The sequence below is a fragment of the Arvicola amphibius genome, chromosome 11 (genome assembly GCF_903992535.2).
Source record: "Arvicola amphibius chromosome 11, mArvAmp1.2, whole genome shotgun sequence".
NCBI classification, from domain to species: domain Eukaryota; kingdom Metazoa; phylum Chordata; class Mammalia; order Rodentia; family Cricetidae; genus Arvicola; species Arvicola amphibius.
Window position 1 is genome coordinate 84715463 of NC_052057.2, and position 25117 is coordinate 84740579.

A 25117-nucleotide genomic window follows, 5' to 3' on the forward strand; every position below is an offset into this window, starting at 1 on the left:
GTTTGGTTGCTCACCTTCCTGGACCTGGAGGGAGTTGGGAGGACCTTGGACTCAACATAGTGTAGAGAACCCTGATGGCTCTTTGGCCTGGAGAGGGAGGGAGTGGGGGTATGGGTGGAGGGGAGGGGAGGGAAGAGGGAGGAGGAGGGGAGGAGATGGCAATTTTTAATAAAAAATAAATAAACTGGAAAAAAAAAGAACTGTCAGCTCCTTCACCAGCACCGTGTCTGCCTGCATGCCACCATGTCCTATCATGAAGATAATGGAATAAATAAACCTCTGAAACCGCAGAAAACCCAATTAAATGTTTTCCTTTGTAAGAGTTGCCATGGTCATGGTGTGTCTTCACAGTAATAGAAACCTTAACTAAGATAGAAAACAGTTCTAACTGCTGAAGCATTTTTGCTAGCCCAGGAAATATGGTATCAAACACATATGAATCCTTAACAATTAATTTCCACAAAAATGAGTTTTAGATTTAAATCATGTTTGATCCCCACCTCCTAATTATCTTTACTCCTTTTTTTTCCCAGTACCACTAAACACATTTGTCAAATGATTACCAAAAATGCAAGAATTTTCTCATATGTTTTATAAACAATTGCCTGGTTTATACAATTGGCTTTATCATTTTGCTATGTTTTATGCCTAGTACCATTCTCAGAACCACTTCCCTAAATTATATTTACATCACCTGCCCAGTTCTGCTTCTACTTGCTTTAATATACAACTTCCTCAGTAATATCTCTCACACATAAGGGATCATACCATTTTCCAGCATGAAAAAAATGTTATACTAGTTACTGAGCATAAAACTTATTCAATTTTTAATAAGGTATCAACAGTTATGACCTTATCTGTTCCTTTCTCCATGCTATTGATTAACTAAGAACATTGATTTTAGCATTCAAAACTGTTTCATATACTTTATACTACAATCTTTATTAGAGAATAAGAAAATACAATGTATCTTAAAATCCCACAAAATTAAAGGCTATTTATGTATGGTATATCTTCTTATGCAATAATATTTAAGTATTTTTAAATTAATTTTTATGAATTTCTACTGAACAAAAATTTTAATTTAAGGAAAAGACCAAAATTCTTATTCACTTTTTTCTCTTCTGATGTATCTCTTCTGGTAATGTGAGCTAACACCAAGCAATCATTTTATTAAGCTTATACCATTTGCTGTAGTAGAATATGCTGCTTACTTATAGGTAGACAAGTTTCATTTACATTTTCATTCATATAAACACATGCTTTAACTTTTGTCTGTTGCTGCCTTTGTATAAGGAATAGGGCAACTTTCCCTTTACCACATGTTTTGATCTTGTGTTCTCAGAGGCCGCTTGTTTGTTTCCCGGCCACCCAGCAGTTTAGACCCAAAATAATCACACAGAAACCATATTATTTAAATCAGTGCTTGGTCCATTAGCTCTAGCTTCTTATTTGCTAACTTTACAACTTAATTTAACCCATCTCCATTAATCTGTGCATCACCACACAATCATGGCCTAGCAGTAAAGTTTCAGTGCATCTGTATCTGGTGGGGGCTCCACTCTCCTCCTAACATTCACTTTAGTTTCCCTTGCCTAGTTCTTTTCTGTCCTATCATGAGCTCAAGACAGATTTTTATTAACCAATGGTTTTAACAGCATACAGAGGGTAAATCACACATCAGTCTTGCAAAGAAGTTAGGAAATAGTCTTATTTCTCGTTAGCGAATCATAGCTCAAACTTTATTTCTTCCTCCTGTACTCAACTGTTGTTCCCTCATAGACAAGATTCAGTTTTCCCAATCATCTTTATGTTTTGAAATCTTGATACAGTGCCAGACACCTAGCAGACTTCTAAAGGTTGTATGATTTGTGAATTTCCAAGTCCAGTAGTATGTGCTAACTATGTATAGACTGTTCTCTGCAGCTGATTGAGCCACTCATACTCCTGAATCCCATGTTGACTCCACATCACAGAATTCTCCCAGAAGCTACACTGTTCCTGTTTTCAATGATTCCTCATTTCAACTGACTTGAAACTCTAGACAATAATATCACAATCCTTCACCTATTTACTAAGAATACACAGCCCAGATGATCTCAGCATTCAAGAGTCACATGTTAATTTCTGTGAAAACATTGTAGTCTTATCCAAACAACTGTCTACAAACTTTTAGGTTGAGAATATATATAATACATGCATATAAAATGTATGTATTATATACTTACATATAAATCATAGTTCATATAATATACAACATAGTTCATACATATAAAGCATAGTTCATATAATATATAACACAAAGTTATATATCACATATTATTAAAACTGCATATACATAATTTATTCTTACTCTTTGCATGTCTTCTTTCCTCTTCTTCAAATATTTGTACTAACCATGACTCCTTCTTGTGACTACTTCCCTCCTTTTACAAGACATCCATGTAGCTGAACCTAAGTCATCATCACATACAGTAGTAAAGCTTTATTCTTCTGTTTAGCATTCTTGAACTGTATGCTTAAATTGATATTTTTATTTATTTATGGGACTTAAAGTAAATTAGAAAAATGCGACACTATAACTCTGCATCTCTGGTCTCTGTTCTTCACCTGGCAGCAAACTTTCTGTCTGCCTTTCTAGTAGAGATGTAAGGAGAATATTACATATTCAGTGTACCAGTGTTAGAACTCAAATCATCCTCTGAAAGCATGGATTTCATGATGCTTTTGCCAGCCGGTATTAACTCTACCACCATGTTTCATGTGTCTACATACATACAAACATACATACATACATACATACATACATACATATACACACATATATATACATGCACGCACATGCCTGTATACTGTATATATGTGTGCATAAGTATCATTATAATAAAATATATGTATTGTGTATTTATGCATATATGTGGAAGGATATATATTTCCATTATAGCAATGCAAATATTATCTTCATATCTTATGACCATCATATCATATATTCATCAAACACTGCAGAAGCTGAACAAAGTCTGCATATACATATACATTATCAATAATTTTAGTCAAATGAGCATTTTATAGTTGCCTTTGTGACTAAACAAATGCATCTCATGTATAACAAATACAGTCCGTCACTTTTTGGTAGGATCCCAGTTTTGATTAATGAACTAAAATTATCATGTGTAGATCTATATAAATTGATATCAAGGAGCAAACTTCATATGCTTACGGAATAAAAAGGATCAAAGGCAAGGAGAAATTTTCCAACTCTATTTCTGCTACTTCTGCAAATAGTGGTCATGTTCCAACATTCACTGATTCGCTGACATTTGGCCAAACAATTTAACTCCATTAAATACAATTTCCTCATTCATCAGACTGGAGATAACTGCTTTGCTTTTTCCTTATGACAAATACATGAAATTAAAAAGATACATAAGCTTTAAATATCATAAAACAAATTTAAAATAGCATGATGATTATCATTTTAAAAAGAATGTGTTATCTGCTTTCAAATTGCTTTCTCATAGGCATCAGTTCAGCCTCCTAAATTACAAAGTATTAGGAAGCTATAAAAAATTACCTGTTAATGGCTCTGGTGTGTTTTCTTGGCATTTTGTAAGGATTTTCATCTTCATTGTGGCTTTTGAAGCATAATGACTTGGATGCTAATAGTCCAAAGATCTCCCCAGAACTTTTGCTTTGATTTTGTTTTGATAGCTTCTAATTAAGCACAGGTTCAAATTCACAGTTTTTATTTCTTAGCTACTGAAGCTTGCAGAGATCTTGCAGCTGGTGACTTTTGCTGGCTCTTAAACTCATAACTCTACATCATAATTTCTAGTTCCCAAATGGCATATCATTTACCCGCTCCATATCCCAACCTACAGTTGCTTTGCCGTCTTATTATTCTCTGTGCAGGCCCCTAGCCTATGACAGAGAAGTATCATCCAACTCATATAAAAAGAATATTTCTGATTTTAACTAATGTAACTTCTTTACAAATAAATTATGCTTGCTTGTTCTATGGTGCCTCCAAAGTAGGTAAATGTAAGTCTCTCTGTTTCAGTTTTGTTTAAAAACATTTCTGATTGGAGCTTTAACTTGAGGCCCAAACTATGAGAGCGAGTCTATGCCGAACACTGCCTGAATAGTCAGGAATCAGAAGCTGGATGTCCCAGAGACCTTGAGTAGAACCAACACTACTGACAATAAAACATAAAAATAGGTCAATGAAATAATTCGTAATGATATTCTGCTATATTATTAGATTGGTGCCTAGCCCAGTCACCTTCAGAGAGACTTCCTCTGCCAACTCATGGAAGCAGATGCAGAGACCGATAGCCAAACATTAGGTGAAGCTTGGGGAACCCAGCAGAAGACAAGAGGAAGGATTGTAGGAATCAGAGGATTCAAAGACACCACAGGAACATTGTCCACAACGTCAATGAGGGAGGATTCAAAGGGGTTCACAGAGATTGAAACAGCAACTGCTGAGCCTGCATGGGTCTGCATTAGGTCCTCTGCTCACATGCTGTGGTTGTTTAGCGGGACTTGTAACAGTGGTAGTGGGGGGGTCACTGATTCTTTTGCCTGCTCTTGAGACTCTCATCCTCCTACTGGGTTGCCTCATCCAGACTTGATATGAGGTTTTATATCTACTCTTACTACTCTGTTTGATTGTTAACCCTGGAAGGCCTGCTCTTTCCTGAAGGCAAACTAAAGAAGAGTGGATCTGGAGGAGAGGAAAGGTGATGGGGGAATCCGAGAGGACTGGAAAGACAGGTTACTGTGGTTGAGATGTATTATATGAGAAAGATAAAGGGGAAAAACTTGTATGATTAACTCTGGTGTGGCACTGTATGAGAAGGGACAACCATCTTGAAATATCATTGACAGGTCTGGAGAAGAATGCTCTTATGGAAACAGAATGGCTGAGGCTTCCAGTATTGCTTTGAGGGTTTGTAAAGTTTCAGTGGTTTAAAATTTGGACATTCATATCTTTATACTACCATGGCAGGCTCCAGTTTACTCTTTTCACTGTTTCTTGCGTTATTAGAAGATCATCATGTAGGATGCTTTCCATTTTTGTACTTCTGACTGAGCATATGGTTGTTTCTAGAACAACCAAATATCACATTCATTGCATGAGGTACACAGCACTGCCATGGATTTGGTTTTAAATACTCACTGTACATGCAGATGCATATGTTCAAATAGCAATAATTTAAAACCAATTACTACAAAGCTACTGGAGGCCAAATAAGTAAATTTATATATGCTTCTGGGATTGAAGAAGGATTCATTGAAGTATTATCGAAACAAACTCTTTGACTTATAATTTATCCATCCTTGATTATAATTCACACCCCTTGTCATGCACAGATCCATGCCAGTTTCTATATAGGACTTTTTGCCTTGATTTGCACCATGCAAGCTCCTTTGTGTAACAGGTTCTGCTTATGGTCCCAAAGTCCTCAGTTGGGTTTATCAGATGCATAGCATTTTTTATTCTTAATTTTATATCACAAAATCCTACGGCAAAAAGTGAGGCAAATCACTCATTTCATTTCAAGAGTTTATATGCAACCATTTTTTTTCCCTTGAGGGAGTCCAAGACAGAAGAATTAAGCCTCTTATATCCTAGTTGAGAAGAACAAGTTTTGTATGCATAGTTACTTAAACTCTGTGTATGGGATAGCAATGTTTATTAGTATCAGAAAAATCTAATTTGTTTTGCATTATGATGCTACCTGACTCTAGCAATGTAATCATGGAATAGAGGCCAGACAGTAGAGGAACACACCTTTATTTCTAGCACTCAGCAGACAGAGTCAGATGGATCTCTGTGAGTTCAAGGTCACCCTGGGCTACAGGCCATTGAATCAGTCTAAAAGAGAAAGCTTTCATCTTTAATCCCAGCACTAGGGAGGTGGAGAGAGGAATATGAGGCAGAAGGAGAGAGGAGCCCATGGTGGCACTCAACTTTTGGGGCATGAACCCACGACTCTGAGATTAAGAGTCTCATGCAGAAACTTCTGCCTGCATCAGGACATTCAGTCTGAGGCTTTGTGGAGACAGATACCCCATTCGGTCTGAGGATTTTGTAGAGGTAAGAACTAGTGGCTGGCTGTTCTGTTTCTCTGATCTTTCAGCTTTCATCCCCTGATATCAGACTCCGGGTTTCTATTAAGTCCAATTAGAAATTGCTAGCCGGGCAGTGGGGCACATGCCTTTAATCCCAGCACTCAGGAGGCAGAGGTGGGAGGATCTCTGAGTTCGAGGCCAGCCTGGTCTACAAGAGCTAGTTCCAGGACAGGCTTCAAAGCTACAGAGAAACCCTGTCTCAAAAAACCAAAACATAAAAAAAAATTTAAAAAAATTGCACAACAGGAATCAGGAATATTAAAGATGATGTATTTCACGTTTCATTGCAAACACTCAAAGGATCCACTGACAGTGGATGACAAGTGAAATCTTGCCTCAGTCACAATGCTCTGTGAGTATGAAAGTATGCAACACAATGCACAGAGTTAGAAAATGTTTTAGAGAACTTTTGAAAGAGAAGCTGAGACTGGCTTCAAATGAAGTATTTTTGTTAATGCTCTTAGTGCCTCAGCTCTATGAATGGATAGAAAGGTTTTTCAGAGTCAAGAGTGGTTTCCAGACAAAGCAGTAGATTCCTTTGCTTTTGCCTTTGGGCCCAACTGTAAACAAGATTAGCTAGCTGTAGAGATACAAGAGAGAGATACATTCTGCTCAGATAAAAAAAAATCTTTTATTTTCAAAATATTACTTTGAGGAAAACTTCAAACTTTCTGGGCCTCACTCATCATCTGGCAAACAGCTTAAGTGTGTTGTCTGAAAGTGCTATTTTAAGTGGGGGGCAGGGGAGGACCGCAAAAACCAGAGCTACCCCAGCACCGTATCTGCTAATACAATACAAGTCATTTATTACCTTTCATCGAAGCCAAGTCTTGATGAGATGCACAGAGTGCAGAGAATGTCCTTTTCTTGTTCTATCAAGGTCTGTCACCGATGCTAATATATATATATATCCTGGTCGTAGATGCAGGTGTCATAATAGGAGCACCTCAACAGCACACAAGAAACCAGCTAATCTGTTCCCAAGATGCTGGGAGTGACATTTCCATTCTCCATACTCCCCAGCTTTGCCTTCCCAGCGAATAACAGGTTATCATTAGGATGTCAGCATTTTTGAAGATATAACAAAAACTTTAGAATCACTGAAATCAACAGTAAGCACGTTCTAAAATCCAACTGACATCACAAATGTACAGAATCAAAATAGAAAAAGAAAAATGTAAAAGAGATAAAAAGCCATTTGGCTCATTAAACAGAGAGGTAGTTAGTAGAAAAATGAATGGAGCTGAGAGTTAATGCAACACATACTTATATAACATTACATATGTGTATATACACACATAGCACTCACATGCATGTGCTACATATAAAAATGCACACATATATTTATCCTTACACACTACAAATATTCATATACACTACAAACACATATCACATCAAAAACAGACATGTACATGTGTATGTGTATAAACATAGACATGCCAAGTGTGTTCACACAAAGCATATACTATCTATCATCTATCTATAAATATACCACACATATACATGGTAACTAAGTGAATATGCGTGACAAACATACACATATACCTATACTCACATACACTAAAACATTTGCATATAGCACACACATATCAGTGTACTCAATCAAGTACCTAATTGAGGAATTAGTATTAGGAAAGCCTGATATTTGCAATCATCCATAACCCAACAGCAAGCAAGTAGTGTTCAAAAGACAAAAATTTAATCCTTTCTCAAAACTCAATGTAATTTTAATTTAATAGTGAAAATATAAGCCAAAAATCCCTTTTTTATAATTTCACTTTATTTTTTGTCCAGATTCTCTTCTTTATTTCTATGAGGACTTCCTAGCAATTCATTCTCAAGAAATTGTACAAGCAGCCTATCTTTATAAAGTTGAATTGGCTTATTAAGCCTACCTATATTGTAAATAGCAATAGGTAAAAATCATTGGAATTATAGAAAACACATTCTTGCTCCTCTTTAACATGAGAGAGAAAAAGTGGAGGGACAGAAAGATCATCAGCCTCATTCTTACATACATGCTTTTCAAATGGCAACACAGAGACTTTTGATTGGTTACCTTGCAGTCACCAACCTCGAAATCCCTGTCAGGTTGATGCTGTGCTGAAGAAAATCCACACTTGAAATATCATTTTTAAAAATTCAAAGCTGACTTTTATTCTTAGTCGCTGGCATTCTCTTATTTTAATCAGAAACTTGAAAAGAATTTTGTCATTTTTGAAAGCAATCTGTGCCCTTTTCTTTTTCTCCATAGTGTACAGACAGTGGCTTCTTGGGATGTGGCTTGTCATTGAGACACTCCTTTCACAAGCAGCTTTTGACCCTATTGTGAATGGAAGTGCAGTAGGGTGACTCTATTCCTTGGCGGATATGTGAGAGACATCATCTGGTCAGCACCACCCAGAAGGCACAGGCTGTTGAAGGTTGCCATGCTGTAAATGTGTCAGAGTACATCGAGAAAGTAGGGGCATATTTGTGTATTAAAAAGATATCAGGAAAACAAGGCCTGAGAGCATACAGAGGAAATCCTCAGCATTCTCACCTGAACCCCATAAGAAGGAGGATTACTAACACTGACGGGAGACAGAGACATTTCACCTGTCCACTCAGAGTATGCATCACGGGACCAACAGAGAACTACTCTTCAGCTCTGTGCCTGCTTCCGACAAGGAGTACTAGAATTGTCTCTTGGTCTATGCATTTGTCTGCGTGGATGCTGAATTGTCCTTTACCAATATAGTCTCCATGGTCTAGCACAGGCTTTTGCAGCCAATCTTGACCCTCAGGATTGCCTCAGCTCTCATCCTGTAGTTTGACTCTGCAGCAGGGTCAACAACAGGTCTCCACCTCATCCCAGGCTATTTTTACATTGCTCTTAGCTCCCAATTTCTACCTATCAGGCATCTTTGAAACTCCTTGAACTTTGCTATAGTCTCTTGGCTTAATAGGCTATGTTAAATATTTTAAATCACTATCAATGCAAAATCTACTTTTCTCAGAAACAATCTAAATATGCTCTTTCTAATTCTCTTGTCAGCCATCCAGCACTAGAGCCCAAGACTCCTGTATTAATCCCTTTCCTGCTGCTCAAAAAAACCAAAATTTTGTTTAATATTAACTTTACATTGTTCTTGAGAATTTGATACATGTATGAAACAAAACATGATTATATCCACCTCCCATATCCACCTTCCAAGTACTCCACATGTTACATCCTTCCAACTTTGTGTCCTGCTCCTGGTTGTCGTTGTTTGTTTTTGATAACTAAGTTCAGTTAATACAGGATGTGGGTCATGCCCAGGAACATGAGAAGTTACCTGGTGGTCTCATTAAAAAAAATTCTCTTTCCCAGCTGTAATCAGTTGTAAATAGCTCCTTGGTAAGAGATAGGGTCTGAAGAGAAACTCCCCTACCTATACCAAAAATTTGTCTGGAGTGATTGCCTGCATTTCTTTTGCATGAAAACATAACGTGTGTGAATTCATGCGTGCAAAAGCCAGGTAATGTCCAGAGCCTAGCATTCCCCAGCATTGCTCCCTATCTATAGACTGTGACATTCCGTCTATCTTGTCTTTCTTTCTTTCTTTTTTTTTTTGAAGTAAAATATTTATTTATTTTTTTGGTTTATTTTTTTATATTTAAAAAATTTCCATCTCCTTCCCTCTTCCTCCCCCTTCCCTCCCCTCCCCTCCCCTCCCCCCACACCTCCCTTTCTCCTTTTTCAGGCCAAGGAGCCACCGGGGTTCCCTACTCTATGTTAAGACCAAGGTCCTCCCAACTCCCCCCAGGTCCAGGAAGGTGATCAACCAAGCTGAGAAGGCTCCCACAGAGCCTGTCCATGCAGAAGAGTCAAAGATCAGCGCCTTTGTCCTTGGCTTCTCTGTCAGCCTTCACCTGGCGATAGATGAAGAAAATGACTGAACCCCACATTGGAGCACCGGACTGAGCTCCCAAGGTCCTGATGAGGAGCAGAAGGAGAGAGAACATGAGAAAGAAAGTCAGGACCGTGAGGGGTGCGTTCACCCATGGAGATGGTGGGACAGAACTAACGGGAGATCACCAACTCCAGTTGGATTGGGACTGATGGAACATGAGACCAAACCAGACTCTCTGAAAGTGGCCAACGGTGGAGGCTGACAGAGAAGTATCTTGTCTTTCTTGATGTTTCCTGAGCCTTGATTGTAGTGGTGACCCAGGTAAAGGAGTTTAGAGAAACCTACCATTTAGGGCTGAGCATCCAGCCTCCTTTCCTCAGCATTTTAACCAGTTAAGCATCTCAGCATTGACTGCTTCTCATTACAAAAAGAAGTTTCTCTAACCAAGAATGAGAGGATCCGAGGTCTACGGGTACATATGGAAAGGTAATTTGACAGCATGCTCTCTGAGCCAAATAAGAGCAGCGGGTTCTAATGTAGGCTTTATGACCACCCTGCTCACGGGCTTCGTTTCCACCAGGACCACAAGTTTGGGAATAACGTTCCCTTCTGAGGAACAGGAAACCAATATAACCAGAAAGCTGTTATCCCATAGGAGTTACGCCACACTGCAGCAGCGGGGCCACATCTTACCCGGAAAGTCACTGTGGCAGAATACAGGGTCTAACTCCAAGTAAAACCATCAATGCACTTTCTTCCTAGCAGCCTACATAACATATTCTGTTTTTAAGAAAGCTAGCCATTTGTGAAGCTTCCTGTTTCGATTTTTCATTGCTTTTGTTTGTTTATTTGTTTTATTTTATTCAATGCCCTCTATCCAAAATAGGTGCATTTTCAGCAATAAGGCTTTGCAGTCTAGATATGGCGCGAAATCAAGGGCAAAGGCAACAGTCTTTGTTGTTTTGGAGACTTCTGAGGTCACTTCTAACTAATAACTCTAATGGTTTGCACTCTGATTTTTATCAAATAACCCTAGGAATACTTGATCAATGTACGGTAATTATGTTCAAATGCTGTATGTTTTTGCGTTATAGTTTGGAATTAACTTGCTAACTAGGAGATTTCAATAGTGAATTTTTCATGCGCCCTTAGTCTTAAATAACTCATCCCACACTCCGTTATCTCTCCCATCTTCTCACAATCTTATTCCCACTTAATTATTCAATGCCTCATATCCACCAGCCACTATTCTTTCATATCACATGTATTATATTATCCCGTCAACATTATTTTTAATTAAAATGTGAGATGTATTAGATTTTTATATAGCTTTTCATAACTCTTTTTTTGGGTTAGTGTAGCTTGTGTGTATATATATATATATATACATATACATACACAATATATATATATACATTTACACACACACACACACACACACACATATATGTACATTCTTGTACTGAATGCCTGTCTGAATCTTGCTCCTTGCTCCCTCCCCTGGGAGAAATGCTTCTACCTACATAGGGAATGCCATGGTTAAGACCACAACCATCCTGTTCATAGGTAGGTGGCTAGGCGTAATTTTCTTCACACTGAGTGGCCCTTAAGTTCAAATAGACAGCTATTGGCTACCACCATGAAATATGTGCCTCTAATGTACCTATAGGAGTAGCATCTTGTTGTGTTGGTCATTGTTGTGTATCATGGGTTCCACAGTTGGGAATAACTAGTGTTTTACTTCCTCCATTGGCAGCTTTCCTAGCGTTTTTCAGTGCTATGAAAGCTAGGCCTCAGGGAGGCTCTTAGCTTCAAACTATGTGGTTTCTTCTGCAGTAGGGACTTACCATCATCTTCTAGAATACAACCAGGTACAAAAGTTATGACTTATGTTGATTTGGAGTAGTCTCTTAGACTTCTTTGACCAACAACTCAACAGAAGACTCATTATACATACATATTCCTGGAGGGGTTTTTTATTCTTATAGCTATTGTGGGGAGGATTTTCAACCCAACTGGCAAGTGGCATAACACGTGTGTGTACATATATGTGCATGTATATGCATATATTATATTCTACCTATACTTATACATGTTTATATGTCTGCACTAAATGTAGCTAAATATATAATAATATACTATATTTCTATGTCTTTTTCTTACAGTCTTATGTTATCATTCCCCTCTCCTTCTGCCTTCTATACTACCCTCCTCCCCACTTCCCTATTCAAACCTTTCCATATTCCCCCTTTATATAACCTTTACCCTGTTACTCCTTTCTCTAAAGCCACACCCTCTTCCTCTGTTTTCATTTGTCTTTCTTCTTTCAGTGGAATTTTTTACAGTGTTCAGGAGAAGATGAAGTTGGAGTAGGTCAAGATGTCATTTTGCTCTATGGAACTGGGATTTTAGGGCTAAGTCTCTGCCTCAGTCTTATTCTCAGGGTCAAATACTGCCCTCAGACATACAGGGCTTCCTGTCTAGTTCTGCAAATTATAGGAGGATTCTCTAGTCCTGTGTGTTTTTCTCTATGTCTGAGCTCCTCCCATCCCAGAGCCTATAGTTTCACTACTGCAGAACGTTGTGGGACTCAGTTCCACCTGTAGGTTTTATCCTGGAACTGATGGAGGCCCCTCACACAGTCTGGAATCGTGCCAGCGGTAGTATCTTGTTTTACTATGATAGTTTCCTCCTTGGCTTCATATTGCTACTCCAAAATCCACACTTTTTGGAAAAGAGTCAATTCTCATTTGTCTTCTAAATGTCCATGCTGTTGTTAAAAGTCTTCTGTTGTCAAGTTGATATCATTTATAAGGAGTCTGTGGCTATGATCTCAAGTTAATACTTAGGTAATGAACCTGAAATTTGGAACACCTTTGAATCAACTGAGGATTTGTTAAAACAAAAATAGTGGCGCCTTTCTTCTTTCACGGCATATTGATTTCCGGGATCTGTGAAAGAAGCCCTGCAGTGGGATTTTATTTTATTTTTTAATCCAGAAAGTTTTATAAAGTAGTCAAACCTAAGAACACTGACTTAGAAGACAGATTTACAGACTTTCGGGAAACTCCCCAAATACTCTTTGAGCTCTTCCCTCAATCAGTTCATAAATGATGATTTCTTGCAAATCTCTTTTCTATCTCCACCCACAAAACCTCAGAAAAAAATAGAAGAGTTGCTTCTACCTCCTGACTTTTCATATAACTTTAGACATATTTACAGTGGGGGAATGTTCTAGGAAGGATATTCATCTTGATTATGCTAATCCTGCTCAGCAAGAAATGGGAAGTTGAGATCATCCCTCTGGATCAACAGAGATCTGTTTATCATTGCCACAAAACTGCTCAGGGTAATCTGAATACATCCTTTAGGCTTGTAAAAATTCATGAAAAGACACTGCATTTCCCAGTGGATCAGTCCATAACTGTGTAGAATACTAAAGAGTAAGACCAAAATAAGAAAACATTTCAAATGGTATTATTTCCAAAATTTCAAAGAAGTCTATATAAATGCACCACTTTAATACTAATAGTTATTGCCTGTTCACAGAATATATTTAGTTATAGATCTTCAGTGAGATTTAAAATAAATGGTCATTGTAGATACATTGTAAAATGCTTTGCCACATTTTTCAGGGTAAATAAGGAAAGTGATTGTGAATTATTGTTTTCTATTGGAGATTTGTGAGGTAAATAAATATATTGAGATTCATTTTCCATGACCTAAAAAATAGATTAACGACTTAAATACTTCTCAGTCCTAAAATTGGTTTTAGATCCTGAAATTTTTAAATATTAGAACTTGTCTTTAGCGATGTAATCAACTATGTGTAAGAGATTGTGGATATGTTTTTCTCTTTTACTGAGTTTTAATTAACAACCTTTAGAGATACATTTAAATGTCTAATAGTAAGAGATACTATTAATAATATTATTAATAATAATATAAACAAAAGCACAATATTTTTGCCAAGAAAATGCCAAAATAAATTAGGGATTGTAACAATATCTTCTGAAGTGCAGCAAGTTGACAATTTTTGTTACCCACATTTGAAGCTGGAAAATACCATTAGAATGATTGAATGGCTTATCTAATTTACACAGAGAATAAGGAATGAAAGCTAAGATCTTAGTAACAGCAGACTATTTTCAGAATCTGTGTTAGATATAATACAACAAAAAGTTCCCTGACATTGAAGTTTGGAATCCAGTGTGATTTGTTATCAAACATTTCATAACATTAATACGTATTGATTTGATTTCATTTGTATCACTCATATGTATAAGTTGGCTTAAAAATAAACAGTATAACTTTTAAACAGGACACATCAATAAGGTTTTGAAATACTAGAGATTCCATTTCAGGTAACCATTGGGACACAAATTTAATAAAAACTTTAAAATATATGAACCTACACTTTCCAAATGTGTAGCATTTATGGCCATGTTGAGAACTTTAATCCTCACATTCCTACTATTCCCTGCTATTATCTGAGAATCACAGTAGATCAAATATATCAACTTGTATCTGTCTCTTTTCAGGTTCTACAATCATACTCTTCAATAATCCTATAGTCTTTTTAGTAGTTTCTGTCACATAGTGGTATGCATTTTGATGATCTAAGTAAGACAATATCTACACATCAGCAAGGTCTTTCATAAATTGTTATTATTCTACAATTGCAGAAAAATTAGCATTCTTCTTAGGTGGAATTTTAATAAGCCAACTGTCTATATATTCAAATAAGAGTTATCCTTCAAAAGTCACAGTATATTCTTAATAGAGCTCGAAAAATTGTATCATGAGTATAGATAAGCAGACATGAATAACAAGGATAAAAACTGCAGGAAACTCAGAAACAATGCTGGACAAGGAGATGATAGAGAAAAACGAAGCACATATACTTGTTATGAGTACACTACACTGACCAGGTTGCTCTTTAATGATAGAGTGAAAGAACATGTAGCTATTATAGATAAACCTAAGCGAACAGAGAGCTAGTGGGACATTACGTCATAGTCATTTGCAGCAGAGGTTAATTGCTACACTAAATACATGGCTTCATTTTATTTATTGTGATAATTTTTTGAGGTAGATATTATCATCTTCAGCCCTAGGACAGGAAAGTCAAGTTCTAGAGAAGTTAAGTGGTACTTTGAAGGTCATTCAGCCTTGTGGCTACAACTGACTTCGAAACTGTCACATGGTCTCTGACATTACACACTAAGATTACTTTCTGTCTTTATGCCTGACTCTACACGATCTTTCTGAGCAGCAGAGAAATCAGGATATCTTTCCTCGCGTTACATGCTTTCCATAACTGTAAAGTGTGAATGTCCTACCTCCTTTTGTTAAAAAATAAAATCAGCAAGTGACAAGGCGATTTCACTCAAACTCTTGTTTCAGAGTTGTTTGTGATAATTTTGCTTTTTAAGATATTTCCAATTAGAAAAGTAATTTCCTAGTATTAGTGTATTTCCATTCCTACAAAAGAAGAATAGTTAAACATTTTTAAAGTCATGTAAAAAGCAACATTTCTCTACTTTTAACACTTCGTGCTCTCTCTCTCTCTCTCTCTCTCTCTCTCTCTCTCTCATCTCTATCTCTCACATCGTAAGTTCAAGGTCATCTTGAGTAGATAGAAAGTTCTAAGAAAAGTTTGGGCCACATAAGAACCTATCTTAATAAAAAAGTAAACAAATAGATAAGTAAATAAAGATTCTAAAGGAATACTTCGATAAAATCCAGTAAATCACATGAAAGGAAAGAAATAATTTCCTCAAGTTGCTTACTGACCTCTTCTTGTGTACCAGAATGCACACATCTTCTTCTCTCCCACACACAAATAAGAAATAAATACAATAAAATATTAATTTTTTCCTAAACCTAGTTTTCAAGTACTGTCACTTAATAAATATTGTTTAATATAGAGCACAAATTTCACCAACCCAGAGAAAATTGAAAATTATTTACAATGAACATTGACAAATAGAAAACCTACATTAATTTTGCAGTCCTGAATTACCAACATACACAGTTAATTTTTTGATTGCTTTCAAGCCATAACACCTGGCTCCATACCTTTGCCTGACAGTGACTGCAAAGGATGGGGGCCCTGCAGGGTCCTGAAGTTGGAGACTCTGCCATCACGTCATCTTGCAGACTTCGACTCTATTCTCTATCATTTAAGGAAAACTATTGCCAGGTTCATGTTTTAAAGAGTCAGGCAATTTTCTAACCACAAAATCAGTACTAGCCAAAAAATAAGAAAATAGGGGTTTTAATATCAGCTTAGGAGATTGTTTGGTTGGAAGTGTCACCTCAGCTCCCTAACATCTTTATCCAAAAAAGTCTGGAATGTTTAGGAGCTTCACCTCAGCTCCTGGCATCCATTTCGGAATTTTGGGTGGAAAGTTCCATTTCAAGCCCCATCCAGAAAGCCCACCAAAGGTGTCCTCTCTCCAGGGAGGGTAAAGACCATTCCCACAGGCTATTTAAACTGACTCCTCCCTCCCTCCGAGAATTTACAGGTGATTTTTCCAGTTCTCCTTTTCCCTCTCTGTGGTTTCCTGGTCTTCCTTCCTGAGGGGGTCCCTAAAAGGGCCTCCCAGGAACACTGGCATCCATTAATCTTAGACCTTTTTAAAAGTTCGGTTTGATTTGGTCTGATTTGAATTATTATGTAGGCAGAGAGGATCTTCGGGCTAGAAAATATTTATAAAAATGTACCTAATGAACTCACTTGTGCCTTAGTTTCTGCTTGTGACTAGAGAAGGCTTGAATTGAGCCTGAGGCTTTCAAACAGCCAAGGGTTTGCTGAAGTCAGGCACCAGCCCCAGACCTCTGCTTTACTTGACTTGAGGAAGGGAACAGGAATTCCTGTCTCTGACAAGCTCCCAAGGGATGTTCTAGGTTGGCGTGGGGCCACTGTCTGGGAACTACTGATTAGGATGAAACAGAAGTTCACAACTGTATTGAGCATTTTAACATCTTATAAGTAGAGATTTCAAAGTAACTTCCCAATGTGTCCTACTCTATTAGAACTACTAATGACATCTCTATGTTTCTCCACTGCATGAGTATTCAAATAAACATTTTCATCTATCATTAGAGAACAAAGAAACCCAGAGATAGGCAGATAATTTTCTTCAGAAGAATAAACCCAGTACCTAACCTACTGCCTATTGCCTACTGATTTTACTATTGTTTTGTTTATTGTTTTGTTATTCACAGTAATCAAACCAGAAACATCAAAATGAAACAACTTCTCCCCAGAGCTTACTGATGAAGAAAAATATTCAGACTTAGCTCAAGTCCTTTTCTCGGACCACAAAATTATCCTTTAGCTCAATCTCATGTTAGAAATGAGCCTGATATTGTATCTTGTAGAGAAGTATTTTAGAATCATTTTAGCATCTGTGTCTGCTCTAGACATGAATAGATTCAAATCTGAATCATCACAACAATCTCAAGGTGCAATTTTTCTGGGTAATAGTGTGAACAGAATGATACCAACCGTCAGAATAATTATGATCATAGCCCCACACAGCAGTTTGAATGTGTATCTGATGTGTCAGCTTTGATAGGAGTTCTGGGTGTATTTATCAGTTTTATAATGCTTTTTTTTTTCCTTTCAAAGAGACAAGTTCAACAAGAGCTCTTTAACAGTCATGAAGCTGGGACAAGGTTATATAGTAGCAGGATATCTCGGGTGCTCTCCTGTCAACTCGCTCTCCCTGCAATTCTTAGCTAACAATTGTCAGCAAAGAGCCAGAGGAAGATTCCAAGGGCAGACATGCATAAAAGGGTCATTCTCTCCCAATATCTACAGGATGCAAGATATTCCCATTATTTTTTTCTATTGACAGCCATAAACAAGACTTTCTGTATGTGTACATGGCTAGAAAAATGGTGTCTATTCTTCCTTATTTTCTATTCAATGAACACAAAGTTTCAGTGTGAATTAGAACGTCTTGTCCCCCCCCCCCCCCGTATCTAGAGCAGAAGAACAATTTTGAGATGCCCTGTATCATGGAAAGTGTTTATTACTCTTTTCTGGTATCCTGAGTTTATCCTGAGAGGACAGACCTGGCACTGGTCAGAGTCTGGGTAGCCGATTCCAGCAAAGCCAAGCTGGAAAGTGAGTGCTGTGCTCTCCAGGGAAGCAAGAGCGAAAGAAAACCTTCCTGTAACAAGGTTTTTTATGCTGTCCTTGATTGACAGTTGAGTATTCTGCTCTGGCTGCTAAGTACTGGCTGACATCTTCATCCTAACAGTTGCTTATCTTTGTGTGTCACATTATCTTGAACAACAACAAAATGTTGTCTCATAGGGAATTAGCAGTTCCTTCCTATTATTAGTGCTATGTTGAGTTAAAAAAAGTAAGAAATGATTTCTCCTTATGATTTCAGGCACTAATGCAGAGTGTGGGAGAAAGCGTTGTAAGCTTCCCAGTGTCCAATGGTTCTGAGCTCCGCTATCATCACAATAACAGGTTTCCTCCAGTTTGCTATCAGAATATCTTCCTATCAAGCCACCCTAACATATGTGACATGTGAGAAACACTGTTTTGCTTCATTAATTTTTTTATAAATGCTAATAAAAAGTGTACTTAAACTAAAAAAAAGGCAGAGAATTCAGTAAGTGAACTTTCTAACTCAAATGCCCTACAGATTTCTCCTAATGTTTGCATGAGGTTTTTAAAACATTGTTCTACATGCAAGTTAATACTTGTATATAAAAAGGGAAATCTAGCTGTGTGTACATGAGTACAGTGCATGTGCTTGCTACTTCCAGTTTCTACAATGCTGTATTTTAGAATTCACCTCTTCCCTATGTAATGGTTGATCTCGATGATCAAACTTAAAAGCCTCTGGAAACCCCTGTAAGGGTGTGATTAGGCTAGCCTCTGAGCCTGCAAAATGATATCTTCATTAGATCCCTGAGAAGAAAGAATGACCTTGTGTCTTGGACTACTTAACTTCGGCAGGATTAGCTGTGAGTTTCTGCACTGGCTATTTTAATTCCTGAGAATGCCACGTGACCTCTCCTGCAAGCTCCTGCCGCCACCAGAGCTCCCCAGAAGTGATGGATTATACCCTCAAAATGTGAGTCAGTCAAAACAAACCTTTTCTCCTCTAAGTTCCTTTGTCATGGTAAACTCATCACTGAAACAGGAACAGTAACTAAGCCACCTATACCCATGTGAATGTCCATTTATTTAATTAAAAAGGGTAGAGGTCTTTATTCTGAAACTGCTTGAAGTACGTCTGTTTCAAAGACCTTCTTGGAAGGCACAAAATTTAAATAGTAGGTGTAACCATGAAAGAGACTTCTCATGCAGGATCTTCTTCTCAACAGCTTTTCATAGAGAAATCGCAGCATCCCAGAATTCAGGGAAAGGGGAAAAGGGATGGTAATGCCTCCTCAAGTTCCTTTATTGTATAAGATTGTTTTGGCTATCCTGGATTTTTTGTTTTTCCATATAAAGTTGATTATTGTTCTTCCAAGGTCGGTGAATAAATTTTGTTGGGATTTTGATGAGGATTGCATTGAATCTGTAGATTGCCTTTAGTACAATTGCCATTTTTACTATGTTGTTCCTACCAATCCAAGAGCATGGGAGATCCTTTCATTTTGTGCTATCCACTTCAATTTCTTTCTTCAAAGCCTTAAAGTTCTTGCCAAATAGATCTTTCACTTTTTGGTTATTGTTACCCCAAGATACTTTATGCTATTTGTGGCTATCATGAAAGGTGATGTTTCTCTGATTTCCCTTTCCGCTTCTTTATCCTTTGTGTATAGGAGGGCTACTGTTATTTTTTTTTTTTTTTTTTGGCTTAGGTTCTGAGGCCTTAGCTCAAGTCATTTGGTCCCATTGTTGAGACTATGAGTGAAGAGAATCATAGCAGAGAAGCTTTGTTGTGTGACGAGGACTATGAGGCCTACTTCCTGTACCCAGGGAACAGAAATAAGGAAGGATCAAAGGAACAAGTAAACATAAGTACCTATACATGTTAACCCTGAGCTGGTATGCAATTTTATACAGGATCTATGTCTGGATAAAATAATGTCAAAGCCAGTCAACATATGACTTAAATTTTTCAAATAAAATTTTATTTCTTTGGAATAGTTTCAGCATTATAGAAAGTGCAAAGCTAAGTGAGGAGAGATTCCCCTCTGTATGCTGTGAATGCCACTAGTTAATAAAGGACTGTCTTAAACCTGCACAGGGCATAATAGAGGTAGGCAGGGAAAACTAAACTGAATACTGGGAAAAGTACAGCAGAGTCAAGGAGAAGCCATGGAGTCACCACCAGAGACAGACATCCTGAAACTTTGCCCGTAAGCCACAACCACGTGGTGATACACAGATTAATGGAGATGGGTTAGTTTGGGATATACAATTTAGCCAGAAATACGCTTAAGCTATTGGCCAAACAGTATTGCAAATAATATAGTTTCTGTGTGGTTATTTCGGGTATGAGCAGCCGGAAACAATCAAGTGGCTTCCTACTACAGATAAGAAGTTCCATAGTCCTTCTTTTTAATTTCTACTATTGCTACTTATTTTCATGCCAGACAGTGGTTGTAATTAATGAAGCAGAAGTTACAGATGATGGTTTAATGCAGATGTAGTCCGTGTTTGATGTGCAAACTGGCTAATGTGATTCCACATTCCATTTAATTGTTGAGCCTTCCTGGCTCCTCTATGCTGTGATTACTTCTTATATTTTTTCATATTTTTCATGACTCAATAGTGTCAAAAGTTCTGGTCAGATATGCCATGCTGTGTGCTACTGGAATTTGTCTGCTCTTTCTATCACAGTCTGAGTGCAAATGAAGGCAGTAGAGACAAAAGGGCATCCTCATTCTATCATATCAAAGTCACACAGCATCAAAATACATTATTTCTGCTGGTGCTGACTGTGACTTGGCTCAGGCTGCTGTAACAAATTACCACATGCCAGAACAATAAAACCATAGAAATCTATTATGTCTTGGTACTGGAGTCTAGAATCTGAGAGCAAGAGGCCATAGGCTGTATTCTGACTTGAAGGAGCAGACAAGGATCTTCTAGGACCTGCTCCCAAAAGTCACTGCAGTCAGCCATTTGTTGTACTCTTTTGTACATCCCTTGACTTGCAAGCCATTTGCCCTCCCACTGTTCTTAAGTTAAGCATGGAATCTTGACCACAGGACAAGATGCTGCACAACTGAAATAAAAGGTAGAATATTCTTCCTCCTCGGAGTTGATACCAGGGAATGCAATCATTTTGAAGTCTTTCTCGACTTCTCCTGCTTTCTGGACTTTGTGCACAAAGTCTACTTAGATACAAACAGGATTTGCAAACACATCCTAAAGAAGCAGGAGATCAAGCTTAAGAGAGGACAGTCCTAAAGTCCTTGGCTCAAGTTGACACTTTCTTTCTTGTTAAATTTGACATTGAATTCCTTTGATTTGTTTATAAATGTCATGTAACTTTAAATATGGTAGAAATAATTTTTTTTCTGCTAGAAAATGAAAATAATGCTTATGAATTTTTAATCTTTAGTAGTGGAGGGGGTAAAGTTCCTCAGCGTTTTAAGCTCTGCCTATAATGAAGCTATTTGGATTTCTAGCTCATCTATAGTTCAAAGAATTTTCTCATTCAGGTACAATGATTTTAAGCATAACATAAGTTATTTTTACAATCAACTTAGAATAGTCTCAGACTATTAGAATACTTAGAATAGTTTAATAATCAATATATCTAACTACTCATTCCTCCCTTCTATATGTAATTATAAAAATTTTCTGGTATAACTCATGTTTCCACACAACCGATCTGAGTGCAATAACAATTACCGTCACATATTCTTAGGAAATGTCTGCATTTGTATAACAACTATTGATTGGAAGCTGACTTGCAAGAGGGTACAGTTCTATGATGCAATGCAGAAATTAATGAAAAACTTTCATTAGATTTCATATTTTATATTTTGTTGGGATGATGGAGGGATCAATCAAAATGATTCAGTATAACCTGTCATTTGTTATATTTCAACTAACGTTTTTAATATAATGCAGTAGAAAAGGGTGGAGTATTATAGGCTTTACTGAAGGACCTTGGCATGTATGCCATTGTAAAATAGAGTGGATGGAGAAAACCTCAGCACAATGGTAGTAATTACACAATCCCCTTGTTGAGGTGAAGGACAAGCATATTGGTCCCAGGCAGAGGGAGATCATAGCTCTGAGGTGGGGTACCTAGAGAAATTTTAGAAATAGTAAGGAGTATATAAGAGTCTTTCTGAAAAATAGCAGGAGGTTTAATTTAAGTAGGGATTTCTAGTCCACTGCAGCAGCTATGACTTGAGTTTTGAATGGAAAGGCAATGTAGTAGCATGTTGGAACAAAGATGATCTGTGTCTGAACACAGAGTTGAGTTACTCAAGCTGGTTAATGTAGATATCTTTTTTTAATTCTTTTTTATGTTTTTAATATTTTAAAATTTCCATCTCCTCCCCTCCTCCTCCCCCTTCCCTCCCCTCCCCTCCACCCATACCCCCCTCCCTCTCTCTCCAGGCCAAGGAGCCATCGGGGTTCCCTACTCTATGTTAAGACCAAGATCCTCCCAACTCCCCCCAAATTAAATGGAGAGAAACTCAAGGCCATCCCACTAAATTCAGGAACACAACAAGGCTGTCCACTCTCTCCTTATCTCTTCAATATAGTGCTTGAAGTTCTAGCAATAGCAATAAGACAACATAAAGGAATCAAGGGGATTCGATTTGGAAAGGAAGAAGTTAAACTTTCGTTATTTGCAGATGATATGATAGTGTACATAAGCGACACCAAAAACTCCACCAAAGAACTCCTACAGCTGATAAACTCCTTCAGCAATGTAGACATCTTAAGGCAAGAAGAGGAGCAGCTGAAGAGTTTTCTCAGGAAACCTATGGCACAGCCTGATCCCTCAAACCACATTTCACATAGATAACTCACAATACTGTCAGTATGTCCTTGTTACATCTCTCTTTTTACATCCACTCCTTCAGGATCATTTGGGTGTCTATCTCTTAAGTGTTCTATGCTTTTTATATTTCACACATTAGATGTCAGGACCAGCATTTTTTTCATTGCAGAAAAAAAATAAGATTTCTGCTGTCCTCTTGCCAGTCATGTCTATGGAATGGATCCACTTATAGAACTATTCATTGCAATTGGTTCGATCTTCGGATGTCTGTCTGTCCTTTTGCTATTAGTAAATATTACAGCCAGGTGGTGGCAGCCCATGCCTTTAACACTAGCACTCAGAAGGCAGAAGCAGGCATATCTCTATGAGTTTGAGGACAGTTTGGTCTATAGGGATAGTTCCGGGACAGCCACGGCTATGCAGGAAAACACTATCTTGAAAAAACAAACAAACAAAACAAAAACATGCTATAATGCTTAATCCTGATGTATATGCTCTTTATAGAAATCTCAGTTCAGGCCCTAGTCTGGGTCTACTTACTGCCACTTTGCCTTAGCTGCACTATGCAGTGTTCATAGTGCAGTAGGTTTATATTTATAGGTGAAAACTTTTGGGAGCCGTTAACCAACCAAGTGGCAGACAAACATAAGATTATGCCTGTAGTTAAAGACAGATATCAGGGTGCATAATTATTTTGAATTAAAACAGTATATATACATGGCAAGAGAAATAAAATGGGCCAACAACAAATCAGAAAGGCTCCAGAACCCAGAGTGGAAAAGCAGTCACCAAGGTGGGGTGAAGAGGAGCAATTACGGAGGTGAGAAGAAAATCAGAGCAGAATGTTGTGCCTGGATGCAAGAGCAAAGATATGGCATGTAGAAGGAATGACAAACTGTCAAATGTCACTCCCGAGTCAAGTGAGAGGAGGCCCGGTCATCAAGGGCAGCAGGATTTTGTTTTTGTTTCTGATTCTGCTTTGCTTTGTTGGTGTTTGTGCTGTTTCAGAATGAGGAGGTATCACTTTATGGGAGTAGCTTTAAGAGAAAATGGAAAGAAATTGGAAATACCAAGTACGAAGGTTAATCTTTCACCATTGAAATTCATATCTTATTCTTTTATAAAGATTTACTTGCTATGAGACATTTACTAAATGTATAACTTACATGGCAATTAATTTAATAAACTCCTTCTTAACATCTAATAAAACATCTGGCCCATTTAGTACATTGAGATGATTGAGATGTATAGCACACAGTAAAACTATTAATAATGTTATCCTTTGGAATTCCAGTCTCCTTTTTGATTCACAACATCAAATAACCTCTTATTCTCTGAGCCAAAATGTCATCCAATACTTTGGACTGGGTCCTAAGGATATTTGTGTGTAATGAATATTCCTTAGTTGGTTTATTTTTCTTCAATACTAGAGCTAACTTGGCTCATCCCTGCCTCTAGTAAATTGCTTTCCACCCAGGAATTGCAAATCATTTAGCAGGATAGGTATATTTTTGTGTGTTAAATTCTGGCCAGAATCGACTAGTACTGGAGCTTCATTGTTTTACAAATCTCCTGACTGGTTTGTCAGAAAAATTGGGTGAAATTCAATTTTTTACTTTGTTTCAAGGTATCAGTTTCCTTTGGCAATAATTCTGTTTCACCCAAATCCAACATGTCCCATACTGGGTGCTGGCTAAGGCCGAGTCATTGTTGATCAGTTTGAGTGCCATACGTCAGTCATCCTCAGTCCAGCTTTTCATCAGACAGACAAATGAAGATTGCCTATTTTTTTCTTTTTTTCTAGAATATTCTAGCGCTTCTGGTTGTTTCGACTTCATTACAGGTGGCTATCCATGACAAACATGTAAAACATCCATTTTTCCCTATAATTGTTTAAGCACTGATTTTTGTGTTTAATTAAAGTAATTACTCGGTAAATGTCTCATAGATTATAATTTTAATGAAAATTATTTAAAATGTAAATATCCTATGACTCTAAACTACTTGGTAATTCCATTCTTTCTTTAACATACAATCTAAATGAATATAAAATTATTATATTACAACAATTTATTATATCTGATTATAATAGTATAACTTATAAAAAGAATATAGACACAAAATTTACTGAATAGTATAGGAATA